The sequence below is a fragment of the Zophobas morio genome, unplaced genomic scaffold (genome assembly GCF_036711695.1).
Source record: "Zophobas morio isolate AGI-343-1 ecotype UQ-CSIRO unplaced genomic scaffold, CSIRO_AGI_Zmor_V1 ptg000021l, whole genome shotgun sequence".
In the NCBI taxonomy this organism is placed as follows: Eukaryota; Metazoa; Arthropoda; class Insecta; order Coleoptera; family Tenebrionidae; genus Zophobas; species Zophobas morio.
The window spans coordinates 10991218-11006223 of record NW_026972126.1 but is presented as its reverse complement, the minus strand read 5'-3'; the positions used below and the strand labels follow the sequence as shown (position 1 = coordinate 11006223).

Below are 15006 nucleotides of genomic sequence, written 5' to 3'. Positions count from 1 at the left end.
GGGTGGGTGGGGCTAGTACTTGGTAAGATATGACAGATTTTGGCAGATGACATATCCTGTAAGAAAACATAGGGTGGGTGGGCGGGGCTAGTACTTGCTCACATAAGTCTTATTTCGACAAATGACATCCTTTGAGAAAATACGGGGCGGGTGGGCAGGCCTAGTACTTATTAAGATAAAACTAATTTTGTCCCTATTAATCTTGTAAAAAGTTATGAAATTTAAAGGTATTAAATTGCAAATTTCCCTAGTAACGATTAAAAATCCCGTCCTCTATTTTCTCAGAGGGTAAGAAGTTTGACAAAATCAGTCTTATCAGAGCAAGTACTCGCCCCGCCCACCCGCCCCTATTTTCTCAAGGTATGTCATCTGCCAAAATAAGATTTATCTTAGCCAGTACTAGCAAGTACTAGCCCCGCCCACTCGCCCCTATTTTCTCAAGGTATGTCATCTGCCAAAATAAGATTTATCTTAGCCAGTACTAGCAAGTTTTACCCTCTGAGAAAATAAAGGGCGGGTGGGTGGGGCTAGTACTTGGTAAGATATGACAGATTTTGGCAGATGACATATCCTGTAAGAAAACATAGGGTGGGTGGGCGGGGCTAGTACTTGCTCACATAAGTCTTATTTCGACAAATGACATCCTTTGAGAAAATACGGGGCGGGTGGGCAGGCCTAGTACTTATTAAGATAAAACTAATTTTGTCCCTATTAATCTTGTAAAAAGTTGCGAAATTTAAAGGTATTAAATTGCAAATTTCCCTAGTAACGGCTAAAAATCCCGTCCTCTATTTTCTCAGAGGGTAAGAAGTTTGTCAAAATCAGTCTTATCAGAGAAAGTACTCATTAATTACTTATTTATCGGCCAAAAACGGTATGCAAATCTCGTGGTGTAAGGATTTTACGTCGTTCCAACTAAAAATATATATATATACCTATATATTTTCTCAGAGGATTTACGCGGAAAACGAAGCTGTCACCCCGTAAAATCCTACTTATAGCAACTCGAATGTAAATTACTATTTCGGCACGGATATCGTTTTTAATATAGTAATGTGACCAAAATTGTATATTATAAGACGCCATCCACGACCGTCAATCGCAAGTCCAATTTATAGCTTTTTGTTTTTGTTTACCATATTTAGGATTTGCACATTGTGTTGAAATTTTTTGTGTGTAATCTTAATAGAAGCCTTAAAATAAATCGACGAGTTGCTTGTAGTTGCAGGTTATGGGTCCACGACACATATAATGTGAGTGGTGATTCTGAAACGATGAGTGCCGGATTTCCTTCGCGAATAGAATAGGGTTGCGTAAGCTCTGCCAAACACAATCCTGAGTCGAGGAAAAATCAGTCTTAACAGGTACTAACCCCGCCCACCCTCCCTCTCTTTTCTTAGAGAGTGTGACATTTGTCAAAATCAGATATATCTTAGCACCTATTAGCTCCACCCACTCGCCCTTTCTGTTCTTAGAGGGTATCTCATTTGCCAAAATCAATCTTACCGTATCAAATACTATCCCCGCCCACCCACCCACTCTTTTCTTAGAGAGTATGTCATTTGCCAAAATCAGTTTTATCTTAGCAACTACTGATAACTAACTTTCGCAAAAAATGATCAAAATTTGAAAACATTAGGAGCTTATTTATATGCACAAGGCAGGAATTTTAAGCATCTTGTCTAGTACTTAGTTGGTTATGCTTTAATGGGTTTTACTTTTGTTGGTTTTGTTTTTGTTTATAATTTATAATGTCTTATTAAGTGTTTTTTATTAGATTATTTATTAATGAAAAATAACAGCTCATTTTATCAATAATTATGCACAACGATTAATGGCTACTGGTTGTTATGGTTATTGTCCTAAAATATTTTTATACTACTTTCATATAATTACCTTTTTTTCGTAATCTACATCATAAAGATTTTTTTCATTATTCTTTTAGAACTACCGAAACTCCCATATATAACGTACTAAAGAGTTAATCCGTCATTTTCCAGACGCTCGGTATAGAAAATATCCATCAATTTTTTCTACAACGAGCAAATCACACAGAGAGCCGCAATTCCACTCCACAAGAAGCGAGAGGACTAAAGAGGGCTTAAAAAATTGCACATACGGTCACTATCGCTGTTACGCCCAGTAACACAATTCCTTCAACAACGAGCGGATCATGCAGAGAGCCGTAATTCATCTCCATCCGTACCGAACAACGCACTTATCCCCACCCCGCGAGGCTGCAGATTGCGTGAAGTACCGCAATTCCATTCAGACCCTGACGTTCTGCAATATTTGACTTGCATAGATATGTATAACAATAAATTGCTTGTACTACCGGTACAAGGCCAAAAAAAACTTTAGGAAGAAATACCGTAATTTTAGATTTTTAAAACAACAACATAATATGTATTAATTATCACAACAAAATAAGAGCGATTAAAAAATTGTCTAATTTTATTCCACACAATTTCCCTCGCCATTGAAGTACAATCAAACAAATCCAGCTTTTAAGAAAAGTAGGCAATGACAGCCCATCGATTTTCGCTCTAACCAATTAAGCTAATCGGCCTTTTATATTATTGTAAAATGTTGTTATACAATTTTGACTCTCTTTGCGAAAAATCAAGGCGGATTCATAAACCACAGGTATATATGTGATTTTATATAATGAAAACAGCATTTACCTGTAAAACTTTAAAGAGACATCATCAAATTTCAGTTAGCGTTTCACCATCTATAAGATGTTCCTAAAATATCTAGTAAAATACCTATCAAATAATTAGTATCTGCTAAAATTAAGTGTAGTCATTGGAATAAGGAGAGGGTGGGTGCTTGTTTATAAAACTGTAGGAAAAAATAAACTTAGTCCAGCCCACCCACCCGTTTTCTCATCAGTCTACGTTCTATTAGTTCCCATTTCCACTCTATAAAAGAACATAATTAACCCAAACATTTCAGTGATTCACTTTATCTTAAATTCGTTGGAATGAGAACAGGGAAGATAGTTAGTGGGGTTAGTGTTTGTTAAGGTAACACCGATTATGGTAAATGACATACCCTCTAAAAAATAGAGGGTGGGCGGGCGGGGCTAATATTTGTTAAGAGAGCACTAATTTTGGGAAATGCCATATCTTCTGAGGAAATAGAGGGGGATGGGCGGTGCTAGAATTTGCCAAGATAAAACTGACAGAAAAGGGAGACCTATCTTTTCATTCTCTAGGGGTCATGAAACGTCGAGAGTACATGAAAATAGCCGTTTTAGGTTTCAGTTCTACAGTTAAAGAAATATTTTCAAGAAGAACATCTATAAAGTGCGACAATAGCAAAACAGAGCTAAAAACAACGGCCAGATTAAAGGATTTTTCAGTTAGAAGAAAATGTAAACAACGTAGCTCCTGGGGGAGAAGTCGAAATGGTAGAATTTAACGAAAATTCAATAAGTAAACACAACGTATCGCTTTACTGCCAGAGCCTTAACAAGAATAAAGTAAACAATTAAAGTAGCAAAAATTATGTGATCCTTTGTAAAGGAAATAGGTCAAATGGATTTGTGGAGAGAAAAATAACGCAAGATGTTGGGTCCTTTAAAATTTTAAAATTTAAAGTTAACAATAGATTGAAAATTTGACTATTATTGAAAGAATTTAGAGTATTTTCAAAAACACTGTTAAAACGGAGTGGTGCAATAAAGAAATTGAAAATAATTATATAAGTGCTCTGTTTTATCCTCTAAAAGCATAAAAGAGCAGGACACCAACGTTGATTACCACCAAAAACGAAACTTCTTGCTAAAATTTTCAAACTAGGTAGTTCAAGAACAAAGACATTCTACGGATACTTTGGTATGCAAAATAAAAAGAAAAAATGACTACATCTACTCATAGTAGATTGGTGAAAGATAATCCATAGTCACGCTCATGGATAATGGACCATGTCAAAAAAATTATAAGAGACATAACTAGAGGGTTAACGTTTGGAAAAGTTTTGCACTATCCAATACTGTTTACAACATGGTCATTAAAACTAAATTTATGATCAAAAATTACCCCCTCTTTAAAATGATCGATTTGGTTGGAAGCGCTTTGGAATTAAATATCCCATTCAGAAAATACTTCAAGTTCAACTGAAATAAAAATTCAATCGGACAGAAATTATTGAGCTATTTTATCCTCACCATAGGTTGGCAACGCTGACTACAATGCGTACATTTCTTATTAATTTAATGCCTAGAAGCTTCCACAGCGTACAGTGCAATTGCATACGCTGTGTAAACAATAAATTTCAATAAACTAGAACTGACAAGATAAAATTAATTAAATTCACTGCCCCGAGAATTTTCTGTTGGATTGTTTGTATGCTCCATGGTATTTCTTCTTGTTGTAATTAAACATCCGTAAAATTAAGTACAGCGATTTCCATTCGCTCCATTTACAATATTCAAAAAGCATGCCAAGCTGTTATATTTGCAATTACAATTTTTAAAAATATTCATATGACGTCATCTTTTTTTGTGCTAAAGCACTAACAGAGATAACTCATAACAATCAAGAAACCTGTATTTTCGTATTTTGAATTTTTTGACAATAATCTTGTCTGCTCTATTTTTTTCTAATATCAACATTCCTGCGTTTAAAGGGGATTGCAAGGAAAACATGCTTTATCATCCTCCGAGAGCACTCACCTAAATTCGAACCGAATAAAAAGAAACCGCTGAAGAAATACGAAGTGAAACAAAGTCCGTATTATTCTTTCCTTTCAGATCACTGATCACGTCGGCACTCACCACCATTACTCACATTAGCCGCAAAAAGCAAATCCCAAGAAACTCTCCCTCATCTCGTCGTCTATAGCGAGTATATGCGTGACCATCGCCGGAATGTGTCGATAAGAACATAACCACCCCGGCGGACATCATAAAAGCCGACTTACTGTCTGTTTATGTTTATGTGAAAAGGAAATTCGAATTTGGGTGCGACTTACGTCCGACTAATTGAGAATTCCTCACGTTCATGTAACAATGGCAGCTAATTAAGTCGTTTGACGTGGAATACTCTCCGAAATAACAAACTGCTTTCCGATAATCGTAAAGTTTACCAGTTGGTGAAATGGCAGGACCGAGTCCATAATTAAGACCATTAGAGCCCTTGTCGCGCAGATTGCCCATCATTTGGTATCACCGGCTCAATGTTCCGCGCTCGTGGACCGGGACCTAAAGAGCGATATCTCCACTTCTCTGTGACGTTATCGCTTTTAGCACGTCCGCTTCCTGGCCTCGTACAGCCCACCCACTGCCACCAGTGGCGGCTTATCGGGGGAGATGGAAAAAAGACAATATTCCCTCCAGGGAGAAACCAGAGGGGGCTCCAAACTTGACAGTTTCAAAAAAATCAATCACTTTCAAAATCAAATTTAAGGAAAACCGCATATATACAGAGTTGCTAGAAAGTATGGTTGAATATCTCGGAAATGGTTCTTCTTGAAATTTGGACTATACTTATGAATATTGATGTTCTATTTTCTGTAACAATTATTTTAAACTTTAAACTTTTGTTTTCAAGATGAAAGGCTAAATGGATTTTTTAAAATATGTGCCGCCACTTGTCAAATCGTCAATTTTTGAATAAAATTGAAATTAAAAGTTATTTATTATGAACAAATACTACAATAAAAAACTGCAGTGAAGCCCCCAAAATACCTGTTCAGATTATGAGAAAGGGACAAAGATGCTATGAATCAGGTGTTCATGAAAGTCGTAAAAATTAGTGGTCACTGTTTGGCGGGCTCTACTATACGGTCCTTATCTTGCAAGTGCATCCGCCTGATAAATTCTGGCAATAAGTTCTTAAGTTTTTCGCGTTTAGACAAAACCGCCTTTTTTATCCGTTTTTGTTCAATTTTGTGGACCTAAATCTGTAGTTGAGAAAAAGGAAAAATCTAGTCATTATACCAAAAAAGCAATTGAACAGGAAGCATATCCACTACGTATAAAATCTAGGAGAGCCAAGGAAGAGGAAGATTTCACATTAAAAAATGACTGCAAAATTTCCATGGTAGGTGGAAGTTAAGCTCTCGACTTCTTCCTTGTGTTTTATAATAATATATTAAATTGTCTTACATTCTTTATCCTTGTCATTACCTTTCTTAACGATCAAATCAACAACATAATTTCTTTTACCTATAACAACCATAATCATAGTACAAACACAAATAATCACACGCAAAATCCAAACATTCGTGTCGTAATTTCAAATATTATTCTGGTCACGTTTTCTTTACAATAGTTAATTATTATTAGATGTGCAAGTCCGACTGTATCTATTATAGTAGTTACTTTATTCTGTTTTTCTAATACTGTGGGAACAACATTCTGGACCTTTGAAAAATGAGTTCCCGATATCTCCAAAACATAGTTCTACATTCGAAAATGCCAAAAATACATTCTAAAAAATTGGTCTAAAGAGTTTAGACAGTACTTCCCTCGCTGTCGGAAACGTGACGACTGCATGCCTATTATGTTTTTTTTCCACAGTAGATTTCAAAGCATTCGGTTTTGTAGTTCCTGAGTAAATCAATAAAATAAATTTACGTATTCATTAATTTTTTTAGTCACCCTGTATATGCAAATTCAAAAAATATGAATGAAATGATAAATTACAAGTACAGACTCATCATATTTTGCTCATTCTAGATAGGATTTATTCGGCAAACTTTCGAGCTGACGTCATCAGTTTTTTGGAGGAGATAACCAAATATATTTTGACTAAATATTTATTATGCTCTTTACAACCTTAAAACATGTGCAACATTTCAAAGCATTCGGTTTTGTAGTTCCTGATTAACTCAATTAAATAAATTCACGCATTCATTAATTTTTTTGAGTCACCCTGTATTGCAAATCGAAAAAATTTGAATGGAATGTTAAATCACAAGAAGAGACTCACCATATTTTGTACATTTTAGATAGGATTTATTCAGCAAAATTTTGTGGTGACGTCATAATTTTTTTAGGAGGGACGCCCAAATACATTTTGACCAAAAATTTACCATGCGTATGGTAATTTTAAAATATCTTCGCGATTTCAAAGCATTCGGTTTTGTAGTTCCTGAGTAAATCAGTAAAATAAATTTATGCATTCATTAATTTTTTTGAGTCATCCTGTACATGCAAATCCAAAAAATATGAATGGAGTGATAGATCTCAAGTACAGACTCGTCATATTTTGTACATTTTAGATAGGATTTATTCGGTAAACTTATGAGCTGACGTCATCAAGTTTTTGGAGGGGATAACCAAATATATTTTGACTAAAGATTTATAATGCTCTTTATAGCCTTAAAACATCTGCAACATTTCAAAGCATTCAAGTTAGCAGATTCAAAATTAAATTGCAAAATGTTTTATAATTTTGATTTTTTTTTTCCAAAAATCTAGACGTTTTGGGTAAAAACTCAATTCGGAGTCGTAAACTACATGTGTAGGACTATGTTATTTCATACATTTTAAAATCCATTTACTATGTACAATTTTGAAGTGACGTCATCGCATTAGTGGTGGGGATGATTAGAGACATTTTGGTTAGCGTTTTACCATCTATATGATATTCCTAATATAAATACAAACTTTGACAACAATCGGCCTAGTACGGTCGGAGATTATCTGTCTAATAAAAATCCGTGATGGCAGATAGACGGACAGACAGACGGACAGACAGACAGACAGACAGGCGTAAACGGGAGACCTGTAGGGGTAATGAACAGTCGAGAAAACGTAAAGGTAGAGAGTCGGCCGACGGACTCGATTACAATACTTCCTTTGCTTACGCTTGGGAAGCAACCAACTCAGTTTTCGTCTTCTTAATGAATTAATGATTAAATTACAACATTTGTCTACCTCATTCTAAGTTATGTTAATAGAGGCAAATGCGTTATTATCCCCACAACACCGGAAAATTCAAGAAACCATGCAGCTATGTTGTCACTTTATTTTGAAGTCAAAACGTGACAAAAGTTTTTGACATTCAGCGACCGTCAGTTTTATAACAAATTGTCAAAAATTACTTCGACAGAACCTCCCTCCCCCCTACAGTCCAGCAAATCTCGCTTTTTTGAAAAATTTTAAAATTTGATTTTGCGACATTTTGTTTGCCACAACCTCTACACAAAGTAATAGTGTAAGAAAAAAAACGCCCATGAGGAAATCGAACTCGCGACTGTTTTGGCTTTGCAAGTCCGAGTTCAGCAACTTTAACCGGCATAGCACTGAATCAAGGTGCTCACTGTTAAAAGGTTGTTTACGGTTTGGATTTTTGTGAAAATTTTGATCCCTATGGGAAAAATTCAAAGCCGATTCATAAATCACAAGTGTAGGAGTATATTATTTTATGAAATTTTAATAATGTAACGTTTTCAAATTACTGGTCGAGATGCTTAGAAAAATTTTGGTTAGCATTTTACCATCTACACGTATTCCTAATGTACGTATAATATCTAACAATAATCGGTTCAGTAGTTTTGGAGATTATTTGACTAACAAAAATAGACGCAGACAGTCGAGAATCGACAGACAAACAGACGAACGACAAACGGCAGACAAGGCACACACAGATAGTTGAGAGATGGTAGAAACGGAAGACCTATTTTTTCACACTCTAGGCGTCATGAAACGTTGATAAAGCATGAAAGTAACCATTCGTCCGATGCATCCTTATCACAGTACTTCCTTCGCTTTCGCTCGAAAAGTAAAAACTGAAAAAAAAAAGTTTCTAACATACTCGTAAATGATAAATTTTTGTCCCTGCCAATTTTATTTTTTATGATAACCCATATAAATGTTGAACTTAAAACTAAAACTGTGATAACAGCGCTGCTGTATTACAATAATTACGTGTAAATTATACAGGATGATTAAAAAATGGCGCTGATAAGGACTGTTTTTGAGCTAAGAAAAAATAATTAAAAAAAGACCTGCGGCCTAAATATTAAAGAAATACCGAATTTAAAAAGGCTAAAATATTTGATGTGGCATTAAAGTAGCACATGACCGACTCTGCGCCACTGAGGTGTAGGTTATAAAATACGTGATTAACTTAATCTCAATTAAAATAATTTTTTTTGCTCAAATCAAGAACAGTTCGCTCCATTGTCTCGAAAATGTAACAACACGGTAATGTCGCACCCTCCTATATTTAATAAAAAATAAAATAATAATTATCATAATAGCAATTACATAATCCAAAATTACATTCGACCCATTTTGCTCCACTGTAGCTTAATTACCTAGATTAATCCTATTCTCTCCTTTGAGAAGACAAAATCAATCAAATTTCATTTTCTTTTAACGCAGAATGATGTTTGTTATCGGAACGAGCAAATAATCGAATCTTTCGAAGTAGAAATAAACATAAACAATTAAAGTTACAGATAGTAAGACAGTGAACTTAATAATACTGCTGAGTTCTACATATTTCAAGTGAAATTTGCTTTACACAATTTTAAGACGACATCATCAAATTTTTGGAAAGGAAGGTCAGATTAAAATAGGTGCGAAATTTCAGAGAAATCAGTTGTTTTATACATACTTATTAAATACGATTCATTACAGTGATACTACGTCGTCAAATTTTTGGTGGGGATGAACAACGAAATGTTAATTAGCGCTTTATAATCTATATCTAGTCTAGTAGTGACACTTGTTTATTATCTTCTTATTTGTCTATAAAATCGCCAACAGACAGATGGACGGGAAAAACGGACTTAGTCATTTTCAAACGGATTCTATTACAATATTTCCTACGCGTACGAGAAGGGATTCAAAACACGGACTTTCGGAGTGTAATCCTACCAAAACCCAGAACGGTCAAGAGGAAATTTTATTTGAACTTGAGATGTCGTATAAAAAGTTTTTACTTCCGTAAAATCCAAACTACCAACTTCGTATTAACTTATTTTAGACTGTAATCACTCGCACTACGCTTTTACATCTCAAGATATTTGACTGCGTCAAGCATCCACCCTACACACATATTTGCAAATTATACATTACGTCTCGGAGAAACAAACAAAAGAAACAACAACCGACTTCACAGCGAATCAGAAATTGCAAAAAAAAATATTGATCCGAAGATGATGTAGAGAATTACAGAACAGCAAACTGAAAAAGTCTTCTCAATATTCGTACCGTGAGCTCAACAATTCGTTAAAAATCGACAACTGGACGTCTCTCAAAAAAGCAACCGCATCAGGACTTTAACTCCTTCATCCGCCCGCTCAAATGTACCTGCTTCAATTCAAGAGATGTACTCGACGCGATACATTCATTTTGTAGGATCGGCAATAAAACTAAACAGGAATTTTCCAGACAAATATAGATAATCAAGAGAAAACACACACACAATAAGTGTTTTTGAATCTTTACATTCCAACCAAATTAATTTGTAGTTCTTTGAAAAGAACTAATACAACTGACTGCTTTTACCGCTGCTAAATCACATAGCTCAAGATTTTTTCTGCCCGCTTATTTGATGGACTTCAAAGCATTTATCAACTGAGAAAAAAGAAACAACAAAACACAAACTATATGAGAACTGTATTTATCAATTTACTGACTTCCTACAAACACTGTTTAAAGAAGTGCAAAAACAAAGTCTTAAAGATTTGTTTAGATGTACGAGAAGTAACTTTTTACCGGATAATCACATAAACGAAGCTATTCTCGTAATTACCCGAGTTTCTTTTGCATTTTTCGCGCACTTTTTATATTAGAATTTGTTCTACTTACCAATTGTTGAAACGTCTGCCACCTGATGAAACGTCTGGCACAAACTCTAGAAAAAAGGAAAAAATTAAAATTTAATTTCCTGTTTCAACTTAGTGGAGTTTAAATAAGCGAAAATTTTACTGGACTCAAGGCTCTCATTTACGTACTAAATTTATTTAAACATATTATTATTCACACACAAAGAAAAAACAAGATCGTGAACAGCTAGACAGTAGTTGCATAATAATAAACTAGACAATGTCACGGCAAACTTAGAGCGTTTGCATTAACAAATTTAATGTTAATAAACAAGTCTGCATTTCACCTAGTTGTGTTTCGAGTCTTTGGGAACGAGAAAGCTCACGAACAGCTTTTATTAGTATTACATGTTTATCCTCCTTCTCACTAAAAATAAATTCGTTACCGTTTTTCGTCTAAAGCGAAAAAAAGCAGCAACTTTCATTTTTTATTTGTCTTGGACAACGTGTTTTGAATTTAATTTGAAGGTATCTACGTAAAAAAAACCTTTTGGTTTTCCTTCCAACACTTGGTTGTTAATGAAGTAAGAAAATTGTCTTTTTTGTTTCTTACAAGCCTGAATCACAATTGGTCTACAAATTTCAGTAACTGATTTTAGTTTTTTGTGAAACACAGGCAAGATCTTTTCATGTATTATGGTGACCATTTTCATGAAAATTAAACACGTTGTTGAATCCTCTTTATGCCTCTGTGCTACCATGTTACGTCGTGTCAAATAATAACCTATTCATCATTGACAACCGTATTATTAGCTTGTCAGTCATTTATCCTCCTACTTGCTATAGATAACTACTCACAAGTTTCAATCACATTTCACAGGGACATTGGTTGGTTCTCTCTTTTTGAGGTTAGTTGGGTTGTTATTCCAAAAATAACACTTTCAAAAATATTGTACTGAAAAAATTCAGTTTTTCATTTTTGAAACAAAAATTTAAAATTTACGTAATGTCAGTTTGTAGTAACGTGGATTGCCAATTCAGTAGTTCCATTAGGGTTGCCAGATCTCATATATTTGGTATGAGTATTAGATATTTAAAGAAAATCTCATACCTCATACCAAGTATTAAATATATGAGATAATCTCATATATTTTCATTTTAACCGCCATTTCGAATTCTGTACTCTGCACTTTAGACGCAGAAACTTAAATTCGAATTCCAATAATTCAGAGTCTACTGTCTAACATGTATGCAAAGTTGTCGGCTGAATCATGACAAAAAAGTGGTGCAGAAACGTCAAATTAGAGACGCGATTAAATTAAATATTAATTCGAGCTTCTGTAAACTCGGCCTAAAACGTCTCATATATTTTTAACTGATCTCATATATATTTTTCCATGGAACTCATATATACCTTCTGAAAAAATCTGGCAACCCTAAGTTCCATGGTAAGTGGTATTTAAATTTTATAAAATTAGATGGTCCTGTACTTGTGTTATCCGCCTTGATTTTTCACCTAAAGAAAATCAAATTGTATAACATTTTATATTAATATAAGGCGAATTAGCGTCGTGTTCGATCCCGTCATGGGCTACTTTTTTTTCTTACAATGTGGCCGACATTATCTGTATTTTTCATCTAAAAACCTCATTTGTTTGTTTATACTTCAGAGACTTTATTTCCAAAAAAAGGGGTTAATTGTCACAATGAACACAACTCATGGCTTCTCATAACTGGAAAGCCATATCCCATGACATTCCTTACATACAAGTAAAATTTGACAACAATCAATCCAGTAGTTTCCGAGGTTATCTTCTAACTGAAATTTACATAGACGACAGATATATGGAAACCCGAAACCTACATATTCGTACTCATGGGGTCATGAAACGTGAACAAAACATGAACGTAACCACTCGTTAGAGGAACCCTATTACAATACATACTTCCATTTCTTACATTCAGGAAGTAAAAGAACTATAAAAATTTGATGATCATCATGTCGATATTTCATAAATATTCTGAAAAAAATTAATGGAAGTTTTTTTCGACAGAACTTTCTTCGTGCCTAAATTATAAAATTTGACTTTGCGATTTTTGTTTTGTGATAACTTCTATAAAATAAAAACCAGCGGGATAAAAAAACACCCTGAGCCGTAAGAGCGTAAATTCCAGCGGAACAATGTCCCCTCAATAATAACGTGCTTAACTTCGAATGTTTATGTTTATGTATCGAAAGAATGTTACGTAGAAATTTGTCTAATATGAATGAGTTAAAAATATTAATTATGGCAGAATCGAACCAAATGTGAATACTATTCTTATAATTCTTATTTTATCATTATTAAATAAAGTCGTGCGTCGCCTTACATTTTCAAGAAAATGGGGTGATTTGATCAATAAAAAATATGTGATGACGTCATCAAATTAGAAAATATTAGTCACAGCGCAAGAAAAAAAAAAAGAAACGGTCAAGGTATGGACGGTTACGTCCTGAGTTAGTGGTAAAATATTATGCTGTACTAATTGTTTTGAGAAAATTTTACCTTTTTTTTAATTTGGTACAAAAATCCAATAATCCAAATTGTGTTCGGTAATGCCCTAGGGGAAAATTGGACAATGTAGCAATTATAATTCCAGACACCAGAACTAGAACTTAACGAAGCTTTACTGCTATAAATACAAACATCAAAAAATTAATGGCTTGTCATATCATAACTTGTGCATATCACCGGTTGAGGGTAATCAATTGGGAAACCACACTATATGAGAACTGTAGTACTTTTTAAATCGTCTGAAACGGTACGAACAATAAATTTAGAATAAAAAAAGCTGATTAAAACTGAATGAAGCGTAGTTCAAAGTTGATGTTCATACCTATATATGATACAGGTCGATAAACAAGATTAATTATTCTAATAAATTATTTTCCAACTTCCATGAAAATTACCTGTAATAAAGCCATACATCAATATACGTTTAGAACAAAATCCAATTAGTAAATTTAACTTGTTGTAATTTGCTAAAAAATTTCAAAAACAGATAACCAACTGAAAAAAAAATATCAGTACATGCTTAACCACGACTGATTATATGTATACATGAAAATAATTAGGATATTAAGCACATACAGCAAAACATTTTATCATTATTAAATATAGGCGGGCGCAACATTACTGTATTCACAAATTTTTAAGAAAATGAATGGTTATAGTAGAAAAAGGATTAAACAATAAAACTTATAATGACAATAAACAAAATCGATTCAAATCCCCATGTAATTAATATTTTTTATAAATTTTTCGGCAATGATTAAAATCCGTCTCTGTCTCTGTCTTAGGGCTCGTATACTTTTACAAGTATGTATGTATTCAGCGAATTTTACACAACTAACTTCACATAAAATTTTCAAATTCGCAAACAAATTTCAGCGGCAACCCAAAGCGAGCTGTCAGTTTACCTTCCAGCTAAAGAATTACGAACCCAAACAACAACAAAGTCTAAACACAAACAGCAGTATATTTAAAGTCAAGCATCCCCACGAGCCGCCACTGCGCCAGCCGCAAAAATGTGTCGTCTAGAAGAATAGCAGGTGAAGAGTTGTCTCCGAAGGCACTAAATCTACAGTTTGTGTGGCAGTTTTAATTAAAGTTTTACGGCTCTCTGCACAAAATTCAGCTTTTAACCATGCAAGAACGTCGTTAATTTGCAACGACGTCGTGTATCATCCCATTCAGGGTTTCCAAACTTAGTGCCCGAATTTGTAGGGGAGAGAATTTATTTTCGGTATCTCCAAGAGAACATTGAACCGACGTATTGCATGTGATCGCTTAATAACGTACAGGAACGCCGAAACGGTTTCACAAATGGCCTCATCTTTTCCGCATTTATTATGGATACTCGGCAAGGGTTCCGTTCTTGGACCCACCCTATTCGTCATTTTTTAGTACTTTCTTGTTTGAGAGTACACGGTCTTGTGAGTTATGAATTAGATTCTGAATGGCAAATGGAGTTTGAAGCAATTGGAAATGTTCGAAATTGGAAGTTTTTATAGCTTCCTGCGTTTCAGAGGTTTCGGGGCAAATGCTAGTTCGAAAAACGAGGAGGGAGGTCAATACCGGGGGTGGCGCGTTTAATAAGTTGTTTCGTGGATGGAAAGCCTCGGCTGATGTTAAATATGGCGAATTAACACAATACTCGTGATTCGGAGAAGTCATTCCGTCGGGGCTAATTTCGCTATTTCTTTCCACTTTGAGTTGACGTTGAGGCTCT

At 34.5% G+C, this 15006-nt stretch overlaps 1 long non-coding RNA gene across 1 annotated transcript in view; it reads right to left on the bottom strand.

Annotated features, from left to right (window-relative positions):
- Positions 1–15006, bottom strand: part of LOC135133234 (uncharacterized) — a 149666-nt gene that overhangs the window by 42862 nt on the left and 91798 nt on the right. Inside the window, exon 2 of the long non-coding RNA XR_010281157.1 lies at positions 10778–10823. This is a non-coding gene — a long non-coding RNA (uncharacterized LOC135133234). The remainder of the gene's footprint in view (positions 1–10777; positions 10824–15006) is intronic.